The sequence below is a fragment of the Molossus molossus genome, unplaced genomic scaffold (assembly GCF_014108415.1).
Source record: "Molossus molossus isolate mMolMol1 unplaced genomic scaffold, mMolMol1.p scaffold_m16_p_8, whole genome shotgun sequence".
Classification (NCBI taxonomy): domain Eukaryota; kingdom Metazoa; phylum Chordata; class Mammalia; order Chiroptera; family Molossidae; genus Molossus; species Molossus molossus.
Window position 1 is genome coordinate 109022136 of NW_023425402.1, and position 27143 is coordinate 109049278.

At 37.9% G+C, this 27143-nt stretch overlaps 1 protein-coding gene across 5 annotated transcripts in view; it reads left to right on the forward strand.

The window, feature by feature from the left end:
* Nucleotides 1-27143, forward strand: part of QKI (QKI, KH domain containing RNA binding) — a 138778-nt gene that overhangs the window by 58868 nt on the left and 52767 nt on the right. The gene's annotated exons all lie outside the window — the stretch shown is intronic.

Genomic DNA, 27143 nt, shown 5'->3' on the forward strand with positions numbered 1-27143 from the left:
GGTTTTTTTTTCTTTCTTTAATTGATTTTAGCGAGAGAGAGAGAGAGAGAGAGAGAGAGAGAAACATTGATAAGAGAGAATACTGACTAGCTGCCTCCTGCATGACCCTCACTGGGGATTGGGCCCACAACCTGAACATGTGCCCTGACCTTACATGAGCCACACCAGCTGGGTTAGGCAGGTTTTGTTTGCCTAGTTTCCTTTTATTGAGTAAATACTTTTGACTTTCTTTTTGTGTAAAAAATGTTGATGTATTTTTAAAAAATAACCCAGATTTTGTTGCCAATTATTACTTATTGTTAGGAAGGTTTTCTTGTTTGTTTGTTTGTTTTTTAACACATTGCTTTGAGAGGACTATTAGATGGCAGGCCTGTGGCCAGCTTATGACAGCGCATGCGCATGGAATCACTTCAGGGAGCTCGCCACATGACACCAGACCACGGGCTCTCGCTTCATTTTCCTGCGCTGCTTTTCTGCCCTCCCACCTCAGTCTGTTTCAGCTCTCCCATGAGCTGACTGAATCTCAGTCATTTTTTTCTCCTTGTAAACAAATGAGTTAGTAGCTAAGAAGTTGGGGTAAAATGTCCTCATTGATAATATCTTTAACCTTATTATAACTTGTTCTTGTCATCTGAGTTCAAAGGTAACTTTGAGGCAAGCATGTAAGTTCCCCTTGAGTATATTTAGAAGTATTTAAAGTATATTTTATTAAGATCTTAAGTATTAAGATTCTAGTTTTTGATTCAACTGGGTGGCATGTAGTTTTGTATTGCCATGCAGTTTTGTTTCCCATGTTTGTACGTATGGTTGCATTGGCATTAAGTAGTTCTAATTTCATAGCTTGGGCACAAGGAGATGAAATCTCAACAACTGAAGGACAATTCCTCATCAAAAGATTAGTGTATCCATCAATTTTAAAAGTTACTCTTATCAGTCAGTTAACAAAACATGTGTTTTCTTCCCTTCAGTCTCTGTTAATCCTGTAGTAGAGGCCTCCGTTTACTCTACTTGTGCACACACAGACCTCGTGGATGAGAGCTTGGAAATGTGTAGTGAGACATGATCAGTTCTGTTTTCAATTGGGGTGAATTTGTAGCCTGAAGCACTTTTTCTGCTCTCTTTGGCAGAACAACAGAGTGGTTAGGAGATTGAGCTTTGCAGCCACATTGCTTAGGTTTGAATCTTGGGTCTGTCACTTAGCAGCTTTGTGAACGTGGACAAATTACTCAATCTCTTTGTGGTGTATAAAATGGGACTAGTCATGTCACTTATCCCATATGGTGATTATGAGGATTAAATTAGTCCTAAAGCGCTTAGAACAGTGTTTTGGAGTATAGTAAGTGATCATTTAATGTTCTTAATAAGCTTTATTTTAACACTATTTGATAGCACATTTTATGTTTAAACTCTTAGGTGTACTATGGGAATTCTGTGTTTTAAAACTTTGGAAATGACAGTACGTATTGTTTTGTGACCTTTGAATGTCCCATATTCTCATGGCTTTTCTGTTCTGATTCTCTGGTTGTTGGGTATCCGTATTGTATCTTATCTACTTTATTCTTACCTACAAGTAGAAGCAGTTCACTCATTTTATTTATGTATTTGTTTAATCCTCACTTGATACTTTTTTCCATTTTATCTTTAGATAGAGTAGGGAAGAGAGAGAGCGGGAGAAACATCGATGTGAGAGAGACATATCGATTGGTTGCCTCATGCACGACCCCCGACCAGGTCCAGGGACCTGTCTGCAACCGTATATGCCCTTGACTGGAATTGAACCCGAAACTCTCTGGTCTGCAGGCCAACATTTGAACTGCTGAGCCAAACTGGCCAGGACACATTTTACTTGTTTTTAATTAGTACTGTTGTCTACTGAAATTTTAAAAAGCTTGCAGTGAGTGGAAGGGAGGGGGAGCGAGGGGAGTAGAAGGGAGGGAGGGAGGGAGAGAAAGACAGACAGACAGACATGAATGTGAAAGAGACATATCAATTGGTTGCCTCCTGCATGGCTTGGGGATCGAACCTGCAACCCAGGTACATGCCCTTGGTCAGGAATCGAACCTGCGACCCTTCAGTATGCAGGCTGACCCTCTAACCATTGACCCACACTGGCCAGGGCAGTTGGCTGTTATTTTGAGAAAGACCCTGACAAACAGATGGAGACAAAAAGAGGTACTGATGTAAATAAGCCTGGTTGGGGTGTATTTCTGGTGTTACAAAGGAAAATCCATTTGACTTTAATTTTTTTCTGCAGAGTTGTCAGTTTTTGCCAAAGCGCAGAAAGCTAGAAATTAAATCTTAATTTATTGATTATGATAGAAATGCTGTTTACTGATCTGTATTCTTCACTAGACAGGTATACTCAGTGGGGGCAAAAGAAACCATGTCTATTTTATGGAGTGTTTCCCTCGTGTTTGAATACCTGGCACACAGTAGGACCTGGATAAAATATCTGGGAAAGGAATACATGTTTCATTTAGGACCTAAATGAAAGGCATAGATACCCGTTCCTCTCTGACTTCCCAGATCCCCACAAAAGATTTTATAAATAGAGAAAATTCTGTTGTGAGATGGACAGCACTAATCTTTCTAAACTGCTGGTTTGAAGCAGTCAAGTGAATTTGCCACTTCAGTTTTTATTCTCTTGGGTTGATATTATCTCAGCATTATTGATGGCTACAATAGTATTGATTTTGAATAAAATTGAACCTAAGAGCAGGAACTGCTCAGACTTCGTGGGAGGCATGGAAAGCTCATCTATCCCAGTACCGCTGGCAGTGCTGGTCCTCCGCGGGCCGACTGGACTGCCAGCTCCCGAGACTGACTGTGGTACGGGCACTGCAAGTGGGAAACGGCTTCTTGTGGACAGTCCTTTTGATTCATAGTGTGCTGTTGTACACGCATCCTTCTAAGTACTTCACATACATTTAATTAATCTTGGTTTTTATTATGTCCATTTGGTAGACGAGGAAACTGAGGCTCAGGGAGGTTGAGTAATTTGCCCAAGGTCAGATGCCAAAAAGTAGCAGTCAGAATTTGAACCTAATCTTCTAATTATAAACCATTTCTAAGAGTAATATCAACTTCAAAAATATTAGAACTTGAATATTGAGTACTCTAAACTTTATGAAGTCAGTGTGATTTCTCGTAAGTTTTTTGTTGATTCCTTCAGTAATATATTTTGAAGTTTTTTTAATGTGTCACTTTTTTCATTTTCACAAATCCTTCCTTTAGACAGGATCTAATCCTTGTTTTCTGTTGGTAGACTGATACTTGAACAGATTAGAGTTGCTAGAGAAGTAATTTTGGGAAAAGAAAGTGATTGATTTTTTTGTAGTTTTTCAATTGAGGTAGCAGAGGGCTGCAGGGGCCACATGAAGGCTGTGGGGACAATGTCTCATGCTAGAAGGGATGGTCCACCTTCAGTGAACAGGTGGCAGTCAGCTGGTTTCACTGTAGCAGATGGAAATCTTAAGTCATTGAAATAGAACTGTTTTGCGCATAATTAGATACTTGATAAATTATTGTGGAGTTGCAGTTATTAAAGTGGTAAATGAAGTCCACCATTGGGAATCTGTGTGAAGGGTCTTTGTAGGGAACACTGAAGATTTTTCTTATCCACATCCATTAGCTCTTTTCTGAGACCTCCCCTGTCATAAAAAGGTGGGGACTAAGTAGCTGTGCTTGTGTTGGTCAAAAATGTTGATGGGTGAAATGTGTACAGTTGATTAAAGCCAGCTTAGTCAAATGTTGTGTCTTCTGGAAATTTCCAGTGAGACTCGGCAATTCTTGTTAGAGCTCTATGCTTGAAGTGAAGGAATGTGCACTCAGCTCAGATGGCCTTTCGAGGGCTGCTGATAACAATGGCCAGATGGCAGCAGCTCCTTTCCCAGTGGGATGTCCTATTCAGACCGTGCGGCAGCCTCAGCCCGCTCCACTCTTCCAGCTGTGGAGGCTTGAAGAGCTGAAGTAACTTAGCCAGTGCCTGGTTTCTAAGTACCGACTGCACGAAATACATACATCGCATGCCGTGTTCAGAACGCAACTGTATGCATTATTCTCATGAGAATATGGGCTTTGAATTTAAAGTCAGATAAATCTGTAATAAAATTTTAGTTCAGTTTTTAACTTTACATTTGTTTCCCAAATATAATTGACCATAGGCTTTCTTTTTAAAGAGATGTTCTATAATTTCTTGAGAACTACAGTGTTGTGGAATGTGATTTATGAAATCTTATTAGAGAAGGTATATTGTATCATTGTAAACATAGGTAGAATTTCATAACATTTTTTACATGCTACTTTTCATGCACATTATGCATTTTTCTCTAAATATTTTATAGCTTTATTTTTTATGGTTAATAATATACAGTGGAACCGCGGTTCTCGAACTTAATTTGTTCTGGAAGGCTGTTTGAAAACCGATACAATTTTTCCCATTAGAAATGACGTGAATTGAATGAATCCATTCCAGACCGTCAAAATGATTCCCTGTTTAAAGCTCTAACACATGCAGTACATGTCTAATGTATTGTTTAATCTATAAATAAACACTTTAAAAACAAAAAGGACATGAAATGTAAATGAAAATCTAATAAAAAGGAAATGAAATGTACAGTGAAAAACGAAAATTTAATAATAGCAAAAAATTGTAAAGTGTTCACAGCGCAATTTCCTCAGTTGTTAGCAGTGGTGGCTGACTCATACTCCAGCATTCTCTCCTTTGTTGCCTGAGAAACATGACTCATCATACAGGTAATCGGCATGAAAGGACTGAGTGAATTGTTCGTGATGGGAGACATTTGAAAACCAAGCTTTGACTGTATTTTTAATGATATTTTTATAAAAGTTAAAAAGTACAGATGGTATAAAAAAATGAAACGTACTTGATTCTAGATGCTACTCTTGTTGGTAATTTTGGTATGTCTTCATGTAGATTGTTCTTTCTGCAGTTATATGTATGTTCACACGTGTTACAGAATGTGAATCATTTTACATACATGATGCTTTATAATTAGCATATTCTCATGCATATTCTGTCCTATGTCAATTATCAAATAATTGAGCTTTATGTCTATGACTTTGTGCTGGGTGACAGGAAGGCACAGGTTTTTGGTGGACATATTAAAGTGGCTATGATCACTGTAACATCAAGTGCAAGCATGTTTCCAAACAGTCTGTTTTATTGCTCTTCTTGAATACTTCATTTACTCATACCCTTTAACATAGGCATAATTTATTTAAAAAAAAACTTTCGTCATGATACATTTTAAATAATATTTGTTATCACCTAGTGTCGGCATTGCTGGTCTCCTTCCGTGCGTGCCCTCCCTTTCTCTGCTGTCCCCCCAGATGATTTGTGCGGCAAATTTCAAACAATTGTATTTGTAAATATTTTAGTAGTTGTTTCTAAAATAGAAAGTCTCTTTGCTATTGTGTTTGTTTTTATCACAGAATTTTCTTTATATCATCAAATAACTAGTCAGGTGTTCGTAGTTTCCCTCTTGTCTTGTAAATATGCTTTTTAAAAAGTTTGTTTCACTCCAGCCGATGTGGCTCAGTGGTTGAGCGTCAGCCCCATGCACCAAGAGGTCGCCAGTTCGATTCCTTGTTGGGACACATGCCCAGGTTGTGGGACTGATTCCCAGTAGGGGGCATGCAGGAGGTGGCCAATAGATGTTCTCTTTCATCAATGTTTCCATCTCTCTCTCCCTCTCCCTTCTTGTCTCTCTAAAATCAATAGAGGAAAAAAAAATTAAAAAGTTTGAATGGCACCCAAATGAGGGCCATATACATAGCAGTTAATTGATAGAGCTCTTAATGTCATTCTCCTCCCTTAGCCCATCGCTTCTTGAACTTTTTTTTGTCAAGGAGCTGAGCTGTTGGTGCTGAAGAATCCTGTGGGTAAGGCTTACTGCATTTTCATGGTGCTGTTAACACTCTGCTCCCTGTGTCTCTTGTACATGGTAGAAAGAAAGTTTCAATCACATTCAGGTCTCCTGCCCTCCCTTCCCCATTTTCTCCCTCTTTTAAAGAATATTTCGCAAGTAGTGTTGTGGTAGCACATAAAATCTAGTTTCCTCTTTGATTTTAGCAGTCATTTTGTTTCTTAGGTTCTCTATTTCAGTAGGAGTTGCAAAATAGCTATATCCTGTTTTCTCCATTAGTATTAGGTAGATTTACTTCTGTAGGAAAGACTGAGTAAATGCTTAGTTCTTTACTCACTAGTTTGAAAATAGAGAGTTTGTTCTTAGGAACCTCCAAAAGTGAAGAAGAGAGTGTGTGTTTTATTTTCTTTTGCGTATCATTGTGAATGCATTTAAACAGCTTCGATGTGTTTCACTTCTTTGTAGTTGTTTTGCCTGTGGGAACCTCTTCAGGTTCACCTCTAAGTTAATTTTTGACACAATCTCAGTAGTTGTGGGTAGTAACTTGGCTTCTTGGTGTGATCTGATAGTCCTGGCTCATTTTTTAATATTTCTTTTCCAGAATTAGAATCAGTCGTTTCTTTAAGGAATCCTGGTTACTGCTGGTGAGAAGAGTATTTAGAGATTGCATTCTGGTCTGTAGTGATGCTCATTACTTGTAGACCTTTCTAGCACAGAACAGGGAGATACACGTATACACTCACAATCACACACACAGGGATATAGATACACTTTTACATGTTCATTCTCATTTAGGATACAAGACCTAATTGAGCTTGTGTCTGTGTTGTCCTTTCACACTGAAAATCCCAGTTCCTAATGACACAAAATGGCGATTCATTTTCTTTATTCTAAACTAGAATATCTCAGGATTACCATACGGACACTGTAGCCAACAGTACCATCAGTGAAAAAAATTTCCTGCAGTTCTTGTTGCTTTCTTTGATTGTTATTTTTTTTTTCTTTAATTGAATTTAGAGAGAGGGGAAGGGTGTGAGAGAGAGAGAGAACATCTATGTGAGAATGACCCATTGATCCGCTCATGCAGCCCCAGGTGGGAACTGAACCCACAACCTGGGTAAGTGTCCCAACCAGAAATGGAACCTGAGACCTTTTGTGTACTGGACAACGCCCAACCAACCAAGCCACACCAGCCAGGGCAGCAGCTCTTATTATTTTTAGGGTACATTTCACTTGGGAAACACATTTCTGCGTGTTAACAGTAGTTTTCCAGGTATAAGCTATGGCATCGGGGGTGCGCAGTTAAGCTCGTTTGTTGCACTTGGTTTTATAGTTTAAGAATTGCTTAAATTATTTTTCTGTTACTTGTAAGATATTTACATTGTTCCAAAGTCAAATATATAATGTAAAAGAATTTTCAGAGAAGCCTGGCTTTTATTTCTGGTTCCTTTATTTATTTTCCCTTTTGCTGTTTGTGTAAATTTTTAATTTAGTTTTTAGTTTAGCCTTCCATTTCTTTTTTTGACATAAAAGTTATGGAAGTATGACAACTGTGTGTTGTGTATGTGTGTATTTTTCACCTTTTCATAGATCATTATGTATACTTTTCTACACCTTGCTGAATATATATACTTTTTACTTAATGGTATATTGTTGAGATCACTTAATTGTGAATGTATAGAGACAGTCTTTTATTCTTTTTAATAACTTTACCATATAGCACCATGTGGATATACATGAATAATTCCAGAATCCCCTGTGAATGGATTGATTGATTCTAGGCTTCTGTTGTTAAGCATAGGCAGAGTGTTGCCTTGGACAGCTTTTATATACATCTTTACGTGCATTTGCTAGCTTATCTTGTTAGAATTCTAGAAGTGGTATTACAATATCTTAATTTTGTTAGCTAGGGCTAAATTCCTACCTTTAGGGGTTCTTAATTTGCATTACCATGAGCAGTGTATGAGAGTACCAATTTCTTAACTGATTCACCAACAGATTTAAACTTTTATATTTTATGAAGGAGATTGAACATCTGTTAAAGGTACCTTTAAAGAGCTGTTCCGTGTGCGCGTGTGTGTATTTTAAAAGGTCATTGCTCTTGTGAACACGGCAACCATCTCTGGTTTCCCAGTTAGTCATTTGTTCGTAATATATTGCTGTTTTCCCATCAGACCCATTTATAAGTAATTGTTAGACATAGTTGAAATGGTATTATTGTAACTGGGCTTAAGGTATATTATAATTGTAATAAATATCTGGTTGGTCCTAAGAAACTAATTACTATTTTAAATGTTTTTAAGAAAAAAAGTAATGTGATTTTCTATTAGGTTACACAACTATGATTCCTCATATGAAACACAAAACTTAGAAATGCTTCCGTTTTACTGAGAGTAGTTCATAATGAGTTATCATTATAGATCTGTAGGGGAGAAGTTAATTATGTATAATTTATGCCTTAGGCTAGGCGTTAAGACTTGATTCTCTTGTGGAATCTTTAGCTGAGAGAGACTGTACCCTATGAGGAATGTTTTTTTTTCTCTACTTTATTTTTAATTTTTATTTTTTTTATCCTTACCTGAGGACATTTTTTAATTTTTGTTCAGATAGAGTGGGGGAGGGGGGAGGGAGGAAGGGAGGGGGAGAGAGAGAGAGAGAGAGAGAGAGAGAGAGAGAAACATTGACATGAAAGGGACACATCAAGTGGCTGCCTCCTGCACAACCCCAACCAGGGCCAGGGTCGAATTGCATCCAAGGTACGTGCCCTAGACCAGAGTCGAACCTGCGACTCATTGGTCTGTGGGCCAATGCTCTTAACTGCTGAGCCAAACCAGCCAGGGCGTTTTCTTCTACTTTATATCCCTGCCTTGCATCCCTCCTTTTCCTGTCATTGGTACCTTTGACTCAATGCATTGAATAGTAGGAACTTTACAGATTCTTAGTGTTAATCTTATAAATTGCATACTTTCATGAATCTGATTGGATAGTAGTATTCATGAAAACAGATCAGTTGCTTTAGAAGAGTGATTAAAGAAACAGTATTGTATAATCTGGTTTGGAAGGAACCTTATTAAAGCACGAAGCCTAACCATCCTTGTGATACTTAATTCGGTGATATTTTAGTTCTTATACTACAAATGGTTGTTATTCCATTTTTATTGCCTCCTGTCATAGCTAATTTAATGCCTTCTCAGACAGCAAATAATTTTTGAATTCCTATGATTTTTTTTTGCCCTCAAGGTGCTTTTTACTCCTGGGAGAATGGATATATTGACAATAAACAGATATACAGCGTGGTAAATACTACAAGATGTTACACATTTTACTGTGGGAAGTCCAGGAAGTAATGGGTTCTTTTGCATATTGAGGGTTTTCAGGAATGCTAGAGAGGAATTGGATTGGAGTAGGAATTCACAAGGCCGAGAGTAGAATGCTGGTCTAGATATCACAAACAGGGTCAACCAGAACGTGTGGTCAGGCTTGCCCTGCCACAGGGGAAGGTGCAGGGTGTGGTGGGAGGAGAGCTGGGGTGGCGCATGCAAAGACAAGGCCGAGCCTGAGCGTGCGGCCCTTGCGTACTATGCTCACAGATTGTTTATTCTGAAAGCAGTACGTAGCACTCTTCTGTTTTTAAGGTGAGAAATTATATGATGTATTCATTGTTTCATTAAAAGATAACTTGGAAGTAGAAGGGATGGGCATTAGGGTGAAGAGACTGAAGGCCACAGACAAATGACCAGGCCTTAGTTTTGCATAGCAAGTTCTTCCCTGTGTTAAGATAAAATCTGTATCTTTGAAACTAAAATCCTTTTATCTTAATTATACTTTGAATTCAAAACAAATATATTCTCTTAAAGCTTACAGCCTTTGACATATTTGATTATAGCACTTATGTCTTAAAGACTTCCTACTTGAGCTATAAACTAATTCCCAAGTAACTTTAGACTTTCTTTTTTAATGTAATGGGACATGCCATTGCATTCAATCGCAAGTGATTGATTACTCTTTTTTTTTTTTTTTTTTAAGAGAAAGGAAAGCCTGGCTTTCTAGAAAAATTTAAATCTGTGTTTTTCAAATGATCTGTAAAAACCATCTCAAAAGAATTGTAAAATCTAATAAAATTAAGTATCAGAGAAACAGAATCTTTAAAAGATGTAACTTAAGCCTATTTAAAACTTTTTATGCCACAGACAAAATTATCCCATCAGAATGCTGTCGTTTCTTACACTCTCTGGACTTCTGTGCTCGCTCGCCACACTTCCAGGCAGCCTGGTGGAGGCGGTTGGTGCCGCTCGTGGCGTGATCGGCTGTGTGCGGGGCTGTGCGCCAGCTCCACGGGGTCTCGCCTTTGCTTCTGTTGTCCACGCTTCTCACCCTCTTGTTTTTGCTATGTGTGTTTTTAAAATAAAAATTTTTATAGAATATTGACTTCTTTGATCGGTTTCTGGTTACACATGTTCATTGTGGACTCAAGTGGCTTGGCCCTGTTTTAAGATAGAAGAGTATAAAGCAGTGGAATAAAAATTTAGTGTTTATTTCAGAATGGGTATTATTTCCGTACACTTAAAGTCATTGCTTTGTACACATTGACAGAGATGTGAAGAATTTGAAATAAAAATTCTGTTTATTTTAAAGTAGTTATTAAAATTTGTGAGACACTCTTTGAGAGGTAAAATGATAGATCCAATGAAAATAAACCTTTGTTTTCATTAGTAAAGTAACACTTTGAGTAAACTGTAAAACTTAAGCTAATTACTCTGCCATAGATCTAATACCAAGAAGAGTTAATTACCCATGTCTAATGAAATGAGACATGAGTTTCAGTGAAAAAGGAGAGTCCATTTTATCACTAGATGTTGTTAATGAGCCTTTTAAAACTAAGACTTGATTGGATTGCAGTCAGTTAAGGAATATTTGAGCACCTTGTAGTTGTGTTGTATATAACAACAAATTTTCTTTTTAGAGGGTTCAGTTCTCTACTGCTAGAATTGGTAGTGGAATGTTACTTATGTGTATATCATCATGCTGCATAATATTAATGAAAAATTATTAGGCTATTTCATAAGCCTAGTGACCCATCCTGTTCTGTGCTAGTTTATTTTTATGTTTATGCCTTTGGTTATGAAAGATCACTATTTAAAGATATGATATTGTTGCTCTTTTTATTTTAAAACATGTTCATTTTTATTTTAAATTATGTATAATTATTAACTCTTGGTTTTAAAGACATATATAATTTATTTTTTAACTCCTCCAAATGCAGGCCTAAAGCTAAGTTAACATCATAAATAATCAGAAAAATACATTAAATCAGCAAACATAAGGAGTATATATCACATTAAAACTTTCAACTCCAATTGTAGTCCCCCCCTTTTAAAGAAATTTTTTTTTTTTTTTTATCCTCACCCGAGGATATTTTTCCATTTTTTGTACAGATAGAGTGGGAGGGAGAGAGAGAGAGAAACATCGACGTGAAGGGACACATCGAGTGGCTGCCACCCGCACGACCAACCAGGGCCGGGGACAAACTGCAACCGAAGTACGTGCCCTTAGCGGGAACCGAACCCGGGTCTCTCCGGACCGCAGGCCGACGCTCTAACCGCTGAGCCAAACCGTCCAGGGCAAGGAATTTTTAAATAAATATTTTTATTGACTTTTAGAGAAAAAGAGGGGCCGTGTGGGGGGAGGGAGAGAAGAAACATTAATGTGAGAGTGAAACATCTATCAGCTGCCTCCTGCCTGTTCCCTACCGAGCAACCCCAGCATATGCCCTGGCCAGAAATGGAACCAGCAACCTTTCAGTGCACAGGGTGATGACCAACCAACTGAGCCACAGGGGCCAAGGGTGCAGTCCTTTTTAATTCCTCATGTAGGCTGTCCTCTCCCTAAAGGAAACAAGGATCTTAACATACTCTACCTATCAAATGCTCCTTCTCCTTCTGTTAAAGATTTTATTTCTCTGAGGGAGCAGTTGCTCCACAAGTTGAAAGCTCCGTGCACCCAGAAGAGATGGTGGCAGCAGCTCACAGTTCAGATGTATCTATTTCTGTGCCAGCACCACACCACCCTGATTAATACAGTGCACTGAGTCTTTATATCTGGTGGGCAGGTTATCTCATCTTATTCTTCTCCAGGAACGTCTTAGGATTATTGACTATAATTCTTTCTTTCTTTATTTTTTTGTCACAGGTTGTCATAGGTCCAAAAAATTAAAACTGTGAATATCACATTACTGAAGTGATTCATTTTGTGAATTATTTGATACCTAGAAAAGAGTAAATAGAAATCATGATAGATAGTTAGGAATGTTTTTAAAGGGTCTTCATAGGTTTTTTTTTAACTTAAAGGTTTTCCCAAATTCAGATACCTGTAAAAGTCTTCTTAATAGAGAAGACTAATCACTTCACATAGGAAATATTATTTGTAAGAATCTAATGTGAAGAAAGTTTTGTATAATTTCACCTTTGTAAATAACATTAATTTCTCACTAGTAACTCGTATTCATTTAAAATATGGGATTATTGAATAACAAACTAGTGAGTGGTTGGAAGTACAAGGGCATGTGAAGATGTTAATATGAACAAGCAGTTACAGCAGCAGTATTCTAAAATGGTCAAGATTTAAAAGGAGTCACAACTTTAACAGAAGGCACAAGTAGTAAAAACAAATGATCTCTTGCAAAATTTTTCCTTTATTATGAAAGCCTTTCATGTTTAGTACAGAAACAATAAATACTAGTGTTTTTAAAAATAATCTTCCTCATTTAGAGGTGTTAGTTATATGTCGATACATATTTTGAAACAATATGTTTTTCTGACCTGAATTATTTTACTTAAGAATATTTTATCTGTCTATGACCATACAAACTCATATGTACTTTTAAAATTGTTTTTACAATGAAAATGTGAAGAACATCTGCACATATATCATTATTAGGATAAATTTATGGAAGTGTAATTTATTGGTTGAAAAAGTATTACCAAAATTGCCAATTAAAGCCATTCTTTAAAATTATAAGCCCATTCAGCAGGAAATGAAAACGTTTGTATATGAATCATCTCTAAGATTGGGCACATCGCTTTTTTAAGGGGACAGAGATACACTCTTTTTGCCTATTTTTGGTTAGCAAGGATAAATTTGGTAAATATACATTTGGATATTAATGTTCACTTTTGTATTGTTTGGCTTGTCGTTACTACTACCCCAAACCTCTACTTTTGTATTTTCTTTTAATTATCATTTTGGGAAAAAAAAAATCATTATACCTCTAGAAAAGTTGAATTCCTGTATACCCTCCACCTAGATTTCCATCCATCCATCCATCCATCCATTTATTTGTTTATTTATTTTCTCACCTGAGGATATTACTCTGTTTCTCATCAGATAGAGTGGGAAGGAGGAGGAGGAGAGAGAAAGAGAGAGAAACATCCATGTGAAAGAGACACATCGACTGGCTGCCTCATGCTGAGCCAAACTGGCCAGGGCTAGATTTGTCATTTTTAAAAACATTTGTACATCTCTGTATGCTGTATGTTTTTTATCTGTTATAAATGTATATACATATACTTACATAGTTAATGCCCATATTTGCAGATTTCACACTTGTGGATTTACCTACTTGATAAAATTTATTATTAATCCCTAAATTAATACGTGTGGCTCTTGATTTCACAGTCATTTATGGACAGGTGCAGATTAGCAGAATAATTTGAGTCACCTAATACTTGCTCCCAACTGAACTGGGATGGGCAACACCAGTCTTCTTGGTTCAGTTCTTGTACTGTGAATAAGTATCCTTTTCGTCGTCTGTGTAGTGCTGTTGTCTGCGTATTTGTGCTATTTGTTGGCAGTTTTGGTGTTAACCCCCCGCCCCAAGCACAGGGGTGGACGAATGCTGTCCAGGTTTCTCAGCACCAGAAGGCGGTGGCGCCTGTGTTAGAGGCGCTTCTTCCAGGGATGGGTTTCAGTGCTGTTGGCCGTGAGGCCATTGCTAGCCAATCAACAGCGTATGGTAAATGAGATGTCTTTCAACTCAGAAAACAGGGTTATAGTAATTGGTTGATAAAAATGTGATCAGAGGCTGGCAGGAGCAAAACCCTGTTATTTCCTCAGGAACAGCGGTTCAGTATTCTCTAATTCAGTGTTTTCAGTGACTTTATAGAACATCATTAATGAGACTCTGTGTGTGTGTGTGTGTGTGTGTGTGTGTGTGTGGAGAGAGAGAAAGAGAGAGAGAGAGAGAGAGAGAGAGAGAGAGAGAGAAATAGTCGTGTCCCAGAATCCTGGCTCTGCATTTTTGGTAAGAATGTTATTAAGAAGTAATGTTGTATCCTCAGCACATCCATCAGCAGCTATTGTTAGTTTGTCCTATTTTCGATGCTAACTTTGATCATTAGGTTAAATGGTATCAATCAATTTTTCACTGTAAAGCTACTCTCCCCACCCCCGTTTTAAATTAATAACTGAGGGGGATACTTTGAACTTTGTAAATATCCTGTTCCCAACAAAATTTTGGCCAGTAATTTTTAGCTTTGCTTAATGACTCTTGCTCAAATCCGTTATTACTCTTAACACAGTGTTTGCAAAATGGTTATTTTTCTAACTCTGTTATTCCCTTTACATTGATTAGTTGCCATTCTGTTGCAGTGAAGATGCTGTCTGTCATTTCTGATAGGTTAAGATCTCTTTCCATATCACTTACGTACTCCCCCACCACCCCGCCTTGTTGACTTGAGGATCTGTATCTTCTGACTGCGGTCTGCTGAATTCCAGACTGCTTGCTTAATATTCTGACTTGGTGCCCTGGGGCAGGGGGAGGGTGACAGTAAACTGCGTTGGTGGTGGTGGTGTTGAGGCTGTGACACACTATGCATTTACTCTGATCAAGGTGCTCTGCTATCACCGTTCCATGTGAGTTAACCCGATTACTCTTCCAGCTGCCCTATGCGGTGGTTGCTGCTGCTATTCTGATTTTATCCAGGAGGAAATGGAGGCATGGGGAGGCTAACTACCTTCTGTTGCCTGGCTTGTGAGCTGTCACTACAGAGTAAGATTTGAACTCGGCCAGGCTTGGCGTGCATGAGTTCACTCTCTGCATTGTGTTTTTCCTCAGTAGTCTTCTGATTTCCTTATTTCTGCTCTTTCTGTCTTTCTCCAGCAACCACAGTGGGTCTTTAATAATCCTGCACTGTATTTCCATGTATTCAGTATGAGTCCGATCTCTATGGTGGGTGGCTCAGAGACTTCTCTTCGGCTTGCCACTTCTGTGACTGAGCTCCTACCTCTCCATTCCTGAATGTACTGATGCTGTCATTGTAGAGCTTTAGTCTGGAATACTCTTCCCCTGATATCTGTGACCCGATCCCTACCGTACTCAGATTTCTGTTCAAGTTCTCTTTCTGGAGAGACCTTCCGTAGCCACTCTGACCCAAAATAGCAAACTCTCACAGCTCACCACCACGTTCCTAGCCTTTTGCTCCTGCGTTTTTCTATAGGATGAGATTGAAATTCCATTCTTAGCTGTTTTGCTGGGTTTTTTTTTGGTTTTTTTTTGCTGTAAAATTCTTTTTCTTTAATTAAATTTTATTTTTTCCATCACCATTTATCTTCCCTATTACTTCCTCTACCCTCATCCACCCTTCTCCCCCCACCCCCACAATTACCACACTGTTTTCCCTGTCCATGAGTTCTGTCTCTTTTTTATCCTCTTTGTTGCTCAATCCCTCCACGCCCCCTGTTTCCCCCAACCCTCCGAGAGCTGTCTGCCTGTTCTCTAGCTATGAGTCTTTGTCTATTTTGCTTGTTCAGTTTGTTCATTAGATTCCACATGTGAGTGAAATAATATGGTACTTGGCTTTTTCAGACTGGCTTATTTCACTTAGCATGATGTTCTCCAGGTCCATCCATGTTCTCACAAAGGGTAAAATTTTTCTTCTTTTTACTGGCTGAGTAATATTCCATTGTGTAAATATACCATAGCTATTTTATCCACTCATCTACTGATGGGCACTTAGCTGGTTTCCAAATAATGCTGCAATAAACACAGGGGTGCATATATTTTTTTGAATTAGTGTTTCAAGTTCTTCAGATAAATTCCCAGAAGTGAAACTGCTGGGTCATAATAATTACTTGGCTTTTTTAAAACAACTTTTTAATAACTTAGGAAATTTGATTGCTTTTGATAATTGTGAGCTGTTTTCAATGTGAAATATGTGAAATTAAAAATTTTGAAATTCTTCATTTAGTAGCATTAAGAAAATTTTTAAAGGAATTTGTGTGTGTGTGTGTGTGTGTGCGTGCGCGCGTGCACATGTGTTTGTGCACAGTGATTGAGTTTTTGGAAAGAATTGGCTTTTACTTGTATAGGTAAGAATTTTCCCAGGCAGTGTTTTATTTTTGTCCAGATATTGTATATTTATTACCTAATGATCTTGGAAAAAGAAGAGTAAATAATATTTTTAAAAAAAAATCTATAGGGTTTCTAATTCATATTGTTTTCATGTTTTGACAACCTGCTAAGTCTTTCTTCTCAGTATAGTTCTTTGGAAGGGTGACATTAAGGTTCAGTTTGACAGTTTTAGCTACTTACTGTCTGGATGTAATTTTTAATAGCATCTCCATTTACTTTTTTTTTTTTTTCTCTTCCTTTTTCCCATTCACTTTCAAAGTGTCCTGGTTTGGATGACAAATTAAACAGTCACTCTCGGATTTTATTCAACTTTCTTTACATTAATAGCATCATTAGATCTACTTTTGTATTGGCTGTCCTGAGATTTAAATGATACTGTGAACTTATCAAACCACTCCCTCCCCACAATTCAGTATTTTTATTTAATTTTTAAGAATTTTAAAATGTTAACTTTTAGGCCTGGCCAGGTAGCTCAGTTGGTTAGAAGTGTTGTCCTGATACTCCAAGGTTTTGGGTTTAGTCTTTCCCTCTCTCTACCTCCCACACTTCTCTCTCTTTCTCTAAAATCAATTATTAAAATTAAAAATAAATAAAATGTCACTCTTAATATGTCTGTTTCAAAGTACTGCTGCTCTTAGAATGAGAAATAGAAAATAAGTTATGGAAAAGTGTATATATCAGCAAAATGTTCTGTCCTTTGATATTTAGTGTCTTGCTTGTATATAGGATTTGATTCATGTTCTTTATTAGTTTGCTCTTACCAACAGCTGTGATTAAAAAATATAGTTGGAACTTATGCATATTCACCTAGAGATATGATTTATTTTGGACCAATTTGCAGTAGTAGATAGATAGGCCATTGGTAATCTGGACACATCAAGTGAGTTTTATTGGAAGTAAAGATGTGAATACTGTCACTGGCTCATCATTTTTGTGGAACTCACCTTTGAGATGATTAAATGAAAAAGAAAAACACAAGCTGGCAAGAAGACCAGGTTCCTGGAACATTGAGACTTTAGGTGCTGGGCTTGATGACGTCTTCGAAGCAGGAAGCAGTGACAGTAGCATCGCTATGCCCAGACACATGGTCTTGTTTCACCACCACCACCACCACCACCACCACCACCACCACCACCACCAGTGTATATTTAGTTTAATCTTAAATGACAAATAATGTAACCAAGTTTGTATTTTCTTCATACATTGTTATTTTCAAATATATTCCATATTGTCAGTCCATCTTACCACCTTCTAAAAGATCAGGCCATTCTTATTGCCTTAACATGTGTTACTCACATGCCTTTTTCCACCTAGAATATTTCTTCTTCTACCTAAGTTTATTAAATACTTTATTAAGTTTTGTTTTAAAATTTTTTTACTGTGGGCCAGACAGAAAACCAGGAAGTTCTTGTTCTCGTGGAGCTTAAGTTAGAGAGGAACACAGAAAATAAACAGGTAAGGAAATTATCAGGACAGTTTTAGTTCGTGATATAGCAAGTGTGGTCATTGTGGAGTGCTTTTAACTAGGGTGGCCCAAGGGAGATGCATCTAACCTGTGACACGGTGCTGACGTTGGAAGTTCTGAAGGCTGAATGTTTCTGGGTGAGATGAAAGCAAGTGCAAAGGCACTTACACGGGAATGAGATTGAACTGCAAGGGAAGACGGGGCCGTGGGGATGGAAAAGAATGGGGAGAAATGTAGAGAGCGTGGCTGTCCAGACCACTCTCTGTGCACTTGGAAAGGAGTTTGACTTTTATCAGGTTGAAGGCAGTGGAGGGTTTAAGCAGGAGTGGAAGTGTCTGACATATTTTATAAAAGGGTTGTCTCGAGACAGTTAGAGAATGGGTTGTGAAGGGGTGAGTGGGGATGAGGGTAAGGTAGGAGTCGGTTAGGGGGTGCTTGCAGTCCCTGAGGGGGAGAGGTGGTGCAGCCAGTAGCTTTCTTCCAGGCTTCTTTCATGTCAGCCCTGTCCGAGGGCTTCCGGCCGCACCCCTGTTCCTTCCCCGAGTCCCCCAGGCCACTCGTTCTCCAGGCGCAGTTGAATCTGCCGTCATGTCCTTGGCTCCCGTGTCCTCTCCAGGCTGTGTTCTCCAGGAGCAGTGCCTTATATTTCTGCTTTCCTTGCTGAAGTGTGGACGTAATGGGCACCCATTTCAAAATTATGGGGATTTTTTTTTTAAACCTCTGCCAGTTGCTTTAATTTTCTGAAGTTTAGGAGTATCAAATAGATAATACAGAAGAAACACTTGAAAAATTTACTTATAAACAACTGATACATGACTTAAATTACAAAGAAAGAAAAAGAAGGGCAATAGGTACTTTTTAAGTTATTGATAAAATTGAAGTTGAAATTTGAAATCTAAAAGTAAGATTAGTTGCCGGGGTGTAGAGGCAGTATGTGAGTACATTTTGAAGACTATCAGTGGCCATAGTAGTTTTTCAAGCCATACCCACAGCAGATAACAGTTTTCTTCTTGAGGGGCACGTCTTCACCCGCCCCCCTCACGGGGTCGGAAGCGTCTGTCCCGGGGCCCGTAAGAGGCCAGCGAAATCAATACCAGCCAACATCACAGCCTCACCGAATTAGCCTGACCAAATAGAGCAGGCTGATTCTTAAGTCGATAATTTTGTATGGCTCTCGAAATATCCAAATGGCCCGTGGCAGAAAAAAGCTTCCCCAGCCCTGCTGTAGAGCGTGCATGACTCTTCTCCATGCCGATGCCTGCAAAGAGCTTACAAAGCAAACCTATAAAGTATGTACGTACGTGTAAAGTAAGATGAAAAGACTTTCTCCACAGATGGTTGGAATATTTAGGAATACTTGGCAATATTTTATATTATGTTAGTAGGTGTCATTCACTAGAAAGTTTTAAGTTGTAAATACAAAGTTTTTGACAAATCTGGAAGTAACCCTAAACAATATGAATTAGGATGAATTCTTTCCTTTGGCCACTTACCATGCCTCCCCATCCTGCAAGCATGTACTAGGTTGACAAGAGAGATTTATTCCAAGGATGTGTTTTGAATGTTTTAACATTTAAAAAACCCAAGGCATTTGAGGCAGAGATGGTTTGTAGACAATAGTTGTTTAATGAGCTGCTTGTATATACAGGAGAAGAGAATGGGCCTGATTGCTCCCAATCTGATGTTTTGAAAAGTCTTTTTCCGGATCTTATGCATTTGCTGTCTAATTGCTATGTAATCAAAACTAAGTGAACTATAAGTACTTGAAACTCTAAAATGAAAGGCAATCATCTGTACAGGGAGGGGGGAAACCCCTCTACACGCAAGCCAGCCTGAATATTAACATTATAGTCTTCTCGCGTTTAATTATAGGTGTCGACTGAGCAGGAACTGTGTGCTCCTGTACTAAAGAGGTGAATGTGACCCTGAAACACCAGCTTTGCTTTGTCCTAACAGAGCATTGGCTTTGAGAAGTTAGCATTCATTGTGTATTTTGGTGATAAGGGATTGTGCCAGAGTGGCTGTTAATTACTTGCTTTGTTTGATATGGAAAGTGGTGGTTCCACACTTCTCTTCCTACCAGTGAGGCGCTCAATTAAAAGGTGTATTAAGCAGCTGTAATACCCTCCTTTATCTGTTGTTAAGACATGAGGTGAAGAAAATTAACTTGACTTTTTCCAGCTGTTTGTTGGCAGCTTTGTTTTTGGTAAATGTTTTGCGAAAGAAGACTCTAGTACAAGATGTGTCCTTTATGCCTTTATAGACTTAAACATTTTATTTTATTACTTCTTGTTGCCTTGGAAAGATTTAACTTAAAAAAGATATTCTTATTATTCTTAAATGTTCTTTTGAAGGTTTGTAGCCACTAATTACCAGAGTTTCAGGCTAGTTAAAGCTCTTTTTATATTTTACTCTTTGGAACTTCTATATCTAACACAGGCTTAGAAGTCTGTGTGTTTTTGCCCTGGCCAGTTTGGCTCAGCGGTTAGAGCGTCGGCCTGGGGTCTGGAGAGACCCGGGTTCGGTTCCCGCTAAGGGCACGTACCTCGGTTGCAGTTTGTTCCCGGCCCTAGTTGGTCGTGTGGGTGGCAGCCACTTGATGTGTCCCTTCACATCGATGTTTCTCTCTCTCTCTGTTCCTCTCTCTCCCTCCCACTCTACCTGAACAAAAGATGGAAAAATGTCCTCGGGTGAGGATAAGAAAAAAAAAAAGAAGTCTGTGTGTTTTTATTTGTTTTTTAGTTTGTTTGTTTTAGTTTTCTTATTGTCAGATTAGTAAATTACCTGTTTGTTTGTTTGGTATCAATTCACCTTCCTAATTTGGGTCTTTAATCCATGTGATTTGGGTACTTAAATAATGACTGAGGACTGCTGTAGGGAGATCACAGGTAACGGTATAAAGCATGGAAAAGCATATTTATTACCCCTCTGTCTTCTGTTCGATGCTACTCTGCTCAGGGCCAGTTCTTTTACTATTAGTCTCTGCAGTATTTGTTAAAATATATTTGTAAGTGCATTGCAGTAAACTGCCAATACGTATGTTGTTCTGTGCTCTGCCTGCTGTCATGCACTCTCGGCCAAGCATACCTACATCCGTATTTCTCAGTGAGCATAATGTGTCATAGCTCAGTATTCTCCACTAGAGCAGGGCTCTGCATTGTGTGGTTTATCTGCCTTGATCTCTGCCATTTGTAGTTTGTCCTTGAAGTTCACTATGACCTACAACATCAGGCCGATAAAAGATGTGTAAGTTATAGTTTTGGGTAGTATACTGAATGAGAAAATGAGTTTTAAGGAGTATTCTGGGTATCTCCGGGGTGGGGGTAGAAGGCAGGGGGAGACTAACAGAGGCTAACTGTCACCAGGATTGACCAAAGATAGCTGGAAGCCAGTACTTAGAAAGTACTGAATCATAATATTAATTAAAATGGGAGAGGTAGCGAAAACTTTTGGTGTTTTAATAAATACAGTATATAAATTAAACTTAAAACCAATGTACTTTGCTATCACAGTTAGCCCACATAGAATTTAGGGGTCAAGAGAAGATTTATTGTATTAAAAAATTGGACATCTGTGCTCCTCAAATTTTGAAGAAAACAACTTTTGCAGTCATTCCCAAATATTTATATTATTTACTGTTAAGGTATAGAAGTAGGGTAGACATTATTAGTATATAGCAATTTCTTCTTAAGTTTTATTTTGGAAGTACAAAGTTAAGTTGGGAATATTTAATGGAATACTAATATTTGAAAATTTTAGAGGTAGTTAGAATATACTTTTGTAATTTACTAAGCTTAAATATTTATATCTAAAGTGGTTTCTTGAGACAAGAAGGTTCAGCCTGAGGCCAAAGTTAAAATAAAGCATTCATGATTAGACAATACAAAATATTAAATGCTTAGGTGAAACTTGATGGTTTCTTTAAGAGTTCCTGATATTTGTGTCCTCTTAAAGTTTCTGTGTTTACAAAGGAAGTCCACTGTATTTTGAATTTAATTAAAAAAAAAAAAAAAAAGTCTGTTTAGGGTGAACTTTTAAACTTATATATTGCCATTGTCATTTTAAATGTAGCTTTTATATATAAATTCACTTATTTTTCCTCTCCTTTAAAAAAGCTTAATACTTCTGAATTCAGACACTCTCAAGCTTCATTTTTAAAACGCTGCTTATTCTTGGCCTTTTGAAAATTCAATTTCCTAATAATTTGGGAAAAAAGACATATTTTAATAAACTTCATTAAGTGAGAAAAGTTATTACAAAGAATTTAGTTTTTCTTGTGAGGTTTTCCTAATTGAGTTGACATTTCTGCTGTTGGTCTGGTTACATAATATACTTGGAGAGTTATTTTATAAAACTGTGCAATATGATTTCACTCATATATGGAATTTAATGAACAAACTGAACTACCAAGCAAAATAGAGACAGACTCATAGCTAGAGAGCTCTGGTGGTAGGGTTGGTGGGTGAAGAGACTGAGCAAAAAGGGGGGAAAAGAAATCATGGACATAGACAACAGTGGGGAGTGGAGAGGGTGGTGAAGGTGGAAGAGGGCATAGAGGGCATAAATGGTGATGGGAAAATAAAATAAATTAAAAGAAAAACAAAAAACTATGTAACTGAGAGGGATCAATTAGTAAAATCAGAGTGCATGAGAATTTTATGGTTAAAAACCCCAAACCTTTTGAAGGACATCTGAAGACAGGAAGTTTCATTGCACAAACAAGGAGTAGTGCCCTTTAAAAACCACCGCATCTGTGACCTCTGCAACGTTTCCAAGTGCCTAATCTATGTTTTGGATCCTATTTGGCTCTTTCAAATTCCTTTTCTAAGTCTTAGACAATATATTCAGATTAAATTAGTTGTTTCCCGTGCACTGATCCCATACATATTAATATTTCCTTTAAATCACTTAGCATATTTTTTGGTGGATCATAGAGTTTTAAGAGTGTATCTTAATCATCTCTGTAATATGCATAGTGCCTAGCATATTATAGACACTCAAGAATGCTTACTATGACCTTTAGTGTCTTGTATTTGAGTTAATCACTGGAGCCCTCTTCATCTCTACTGTTAAATTAATTTTATTTTTATACATAATTTTAGTTCTTTCAGTGTTGTGTTTTATAATTTATATTGCCTAGTAGCAGTGTTGCATAATATGTTTGGTGTGTCGTCCTCCCCTCCCCCCATGAATCAGAAACACAGAGCTATAAGCAAGGGCTGAAATGGAAGCCTCGCTAAGGTCTGGGATGGCCAGGAAATCGACTCTGAGTATGGGTAATGGATATTGGAGCCAGTTTCACAGAAGTAAACTGGGTTTGGGGTGGGCTGTGCTGCCTGTGATTAGAGGCTCAAAGCTATGACTGCCACCTAGGTAATGGTAGCGGGAGAGAGTATCGTAGCTAGAATCGGGGCCAAGCTGCCTGTTGATTGAATACTGGATTGTTGTTATCCCTCTGGAAAAATGAGCTTTGAAACAAGAACTTTAGACTTTCTGTTTTCAGTTATGAATGAGTAAAGTACTATCAGACTTACTGACGGCAGAAAGCAACTCTAAAATGTGTATATAATACAGGGCTACTCCTTGTATTATACAAAGCCCAGGGCACTGGGGAGTGAATACAAGGAGAACTGGAGTGGAGTTAGCCCTTGGAGTCGAGAAGTTTATATTTATTTGCCTGGATTTTAGCTGGGGTCAAGCACAGTAGGTGGCACTAATTTCTATATAAAGTCTTTCATAAAAGATATAGAATAGGATATTTTATTACCATATTCTTAATAGATGCAGAAATTCTTTTTTTCTTTTTTCTCACCTGAGGACATTTTTTCATGTTTTGTTCAGATAGAGTGGGAGGGAGAGAGAGAAACATCAACATGGAAGGGATACATCGAGTGGCTGCCACTCGTACAATCCAACCAGGGCCGGTTACAAATTGCAACTGAGGTATGTGCCCTTAGCGGGAACTGAACCCGGGTCTCTCTGGACTGCAGGACGATGCTCTAACCACTGGGCCAAACCGGCCAGGGCAGATGCAGAAATTCTTAATAAAATTTTAGTAAATTGAATCCAGTAATTTACCCAAAAGGTACTACATTGATACCAAATGGTGTATATCTTGGCAGTGCAAGATTCATTTAACATCTGGGAATTAATCAGTATAATTCACCGTAATCAATAGAATAAAGGTTAAAAAAAATACTATATGATTATTTCAATAGATACATAAAAAAGGATTGGACAAAAATTAATACACTTTCATAATAAAATAAACCAGAAAACTAAGAATAAAAGGGAACTTTCTCAATTTGATAAAGTTCATCTGTGAAAAAAACCTAAAAATGATGGATCACTCAATGATGTGGATAGGTTCTGAGAAATGTTTCCTTCAGCGAATTTGTTGATGTGGCACATCACAGGGTACACCTTCACGAACCTAGGTGGTACATATAGCCTACTGCACATCTAGGCGAACTGGAATGCCACCGTCTTTTGTTCAGTCTGTCGTTGACTGAGATGTTGTCATGTAGTACATGACTGTCGTAATATACTCAGCCGTGGAAAGATCAGTGCATTTCTTCCAAGATCAAGGATGTTTGCAGTCACCATTTTTATTCCAATCTGTATTCAAGGTCTTAACAAGTGCAATAAGATTTTTTTTAAAAAAAGAAAGAAATGGGCATACAGAATAGAAAGAAGTAGAAGTCTGTTTTCAGACTTCCTGATTGCTTATATAGGAAATTCTATGTTATGGAAAAATCACTACAACAAGAAAAGAGTATGAACTTAAATTTGTGTATACCAAATAGCACAGTTTAAATATATATGAAGTGAAAATTACCAGAACTAAAAGGAGAGAAACATAAATTCACAGTCATAATTTTAAGATAAGTCTAAATAACTGGTACAATAAGCAGACAAAAGCTCAAGGATATAGAGGATCTGAACAACACAACTACCAAACTTGACCTAATTTCTAAAAACAGAACATTGTACCCAACAATGGCATAATTCAGCCTTGCTGGATTGACTGTGCTGGGCCAGGGAAGCCTCGGCAGAGTGCAGAAGGCTGGAACAATCACAGGTGCTTCAGTCACAGCGGAACCGAGCTGGAGTCCAAAATCAGGGGTTGGTCATAAAATAGGTACATTTTGACATAAGGATCGAAAAGAATGTGGATGAAAGCAAAGGATAAGAAAGAAGTAAAAGCCAAATTTAATACATAGAAAATATACTAAATATTATTGATGATTCAAATAAAACATATTTCTTTGAAATTTTACAGAAAAGATAAACTTGTATAAAACTGATTAAGAAAAATGGAACTGCCTATCTACCTAGCCACCCCACTTCTGGGAATATATCTGAAGAAACCCCAAACACTAATTTGAAAGAATAGATGCACCCCTATGTTTATTGTAGCGTTATATATAATAGCCAAGGTTTGGAAGCAGCCTAAGTATCCAATCAGTAGATGAGTGGATAAAAAAAGCTATGGTATATTTCTACGATGGAATACTACTATGCTGTAGAAAGGAAGAAAATTTTACCCTGTGACAATATGGATGGGCCTGGAGAACATTATGCTAAGTGAAATAAGCCAGTCAGAGAAAGACTTATATTATATATAACGTTATATATATTTTATATTATATTATATATTATATATAACGTTATATTATATATAACGCTACAATAAACATAGGGGTGCATCTATTCTTTCAAATTAGTGTTTCGGGTTTCTTCAGATATATTCCCAGAAGTGGGGTGGCTAGGTAGATAGGCAGTTCACGCGTGTGTGGAATCTAATGAACAAAATAAACCAAATGAATGGATAGAACGCTTGCTATTCACATGGAATTTGTAATTATATATAGACTTACTTAATCCTGTCTTTATATTTTGTGTTGTATATGAAAAAGAAACTGTAAGTGAGATTAATAAGTTTCTAAGGCTTTCTCAGCGTTTTATCACCTTACTCAGTCCTGTTTTTTATGCCACATGATAGTCCATGGTAGAAGGCATGGTGATGATGCAGCATTTTAATTTAATTTAATTTTTTTTTCATCCTCACCCAAGGACATTTTTCCATTTTTGTTCAGATAGAGTGGAAGGGAGAAAGAGAGGGAGAGAGAGAAACATCCACGTGAAACGACACATCGAGTGGCTGCCTCCTGCACAACCCAACTGGGGACGGGGACAAACTGCGACCGAGGTATGTGTCCTTAGCGGGAACCGAGCCTGGGTCTCTCTGGACCGCGGGCTGATGCTCTAACCGTTGAGCCAAACCGGCCAGGGCGATGATGCAGCATTTTTAAAGGAGTACTCTGTTATTCATCCCTAGAGTTTTTCTCCCCTTGCTATTGCAGATTTTAATACGCATTGTTGTCAAGTACAGTAAAGGGTCTGATTTATCCTGCTTGTAAGCTAACAGTTTTAAGGATGCTGGTGAAAGACCTGAGACTTGCGGTTTTGAGACCATACTTGATTATTCACAGCAAAAGCAGTAGCAGAACGTGATCATATTTTCCCTGATTCCCTGGGCCCGTCCCCAGCTTACTAAACTTTCATTGAACTGCATTGCTGAAGATGAACTGGGGCCAGGTACTACCTAGCACTTGTGAATAAGAAGCAGACAATGCAACCTCCTTCCCTGGGGGCGGGAGGGGGGGGGGGGAAACGACCTGCTTAGTTCCCTGTATGACTAACTACAGAAACTGCTCAGTTTGAGGAGATAGATCCCAGGGAGCAAGAAGGGCTCTGCTGGGCTTGTGGCGGACTGCCTCTCCCAGCAGTGGGCCAGGCCTGCGGCTGTGGCCTGCTGTGGCCTAGCTGACGGCATTAGTATGGCATACATACCAGGTTGCAGAGATGGGGACATATTTTTTTAAATATCTTAGAATAGGTGACAGTACTGTAAGACAATATTAAGAATGAAAATGGCCAAGTTAGAAATACTGGACATATTTTTTAAAGCATGGAAAATGCAACAAATTATATATTTAAAATATATGATTTGTTGGTGAATCAGACTTTATAGTCAATAAAATATAAGAAATTATCTTTTATTAGAAAATGATATAACTTTTTTCATTTTGAACTGAATTGATTTCAGAATTTTTAAGATAGTGAAACTTTCTATGAATAATTAGAGCAATTCTAAAAGAAAGTAAAACATTGGAGGAGTGGCTTAAGTGCATTTAATTTTTACCATTTTATTAATAGTTTATATTACTGGGGGACAGCAGTTAGATCAGTGGGATTAATAAGCTGAGAGTGATTTTATTCCAATATTTATGTATTGTGTGGAAAGAAGGGGTAGACACGGTGAAATGAAAAATGAGACTTATTCAGTAAGTAATGTTAGGATCGTTGGGTTTGTATA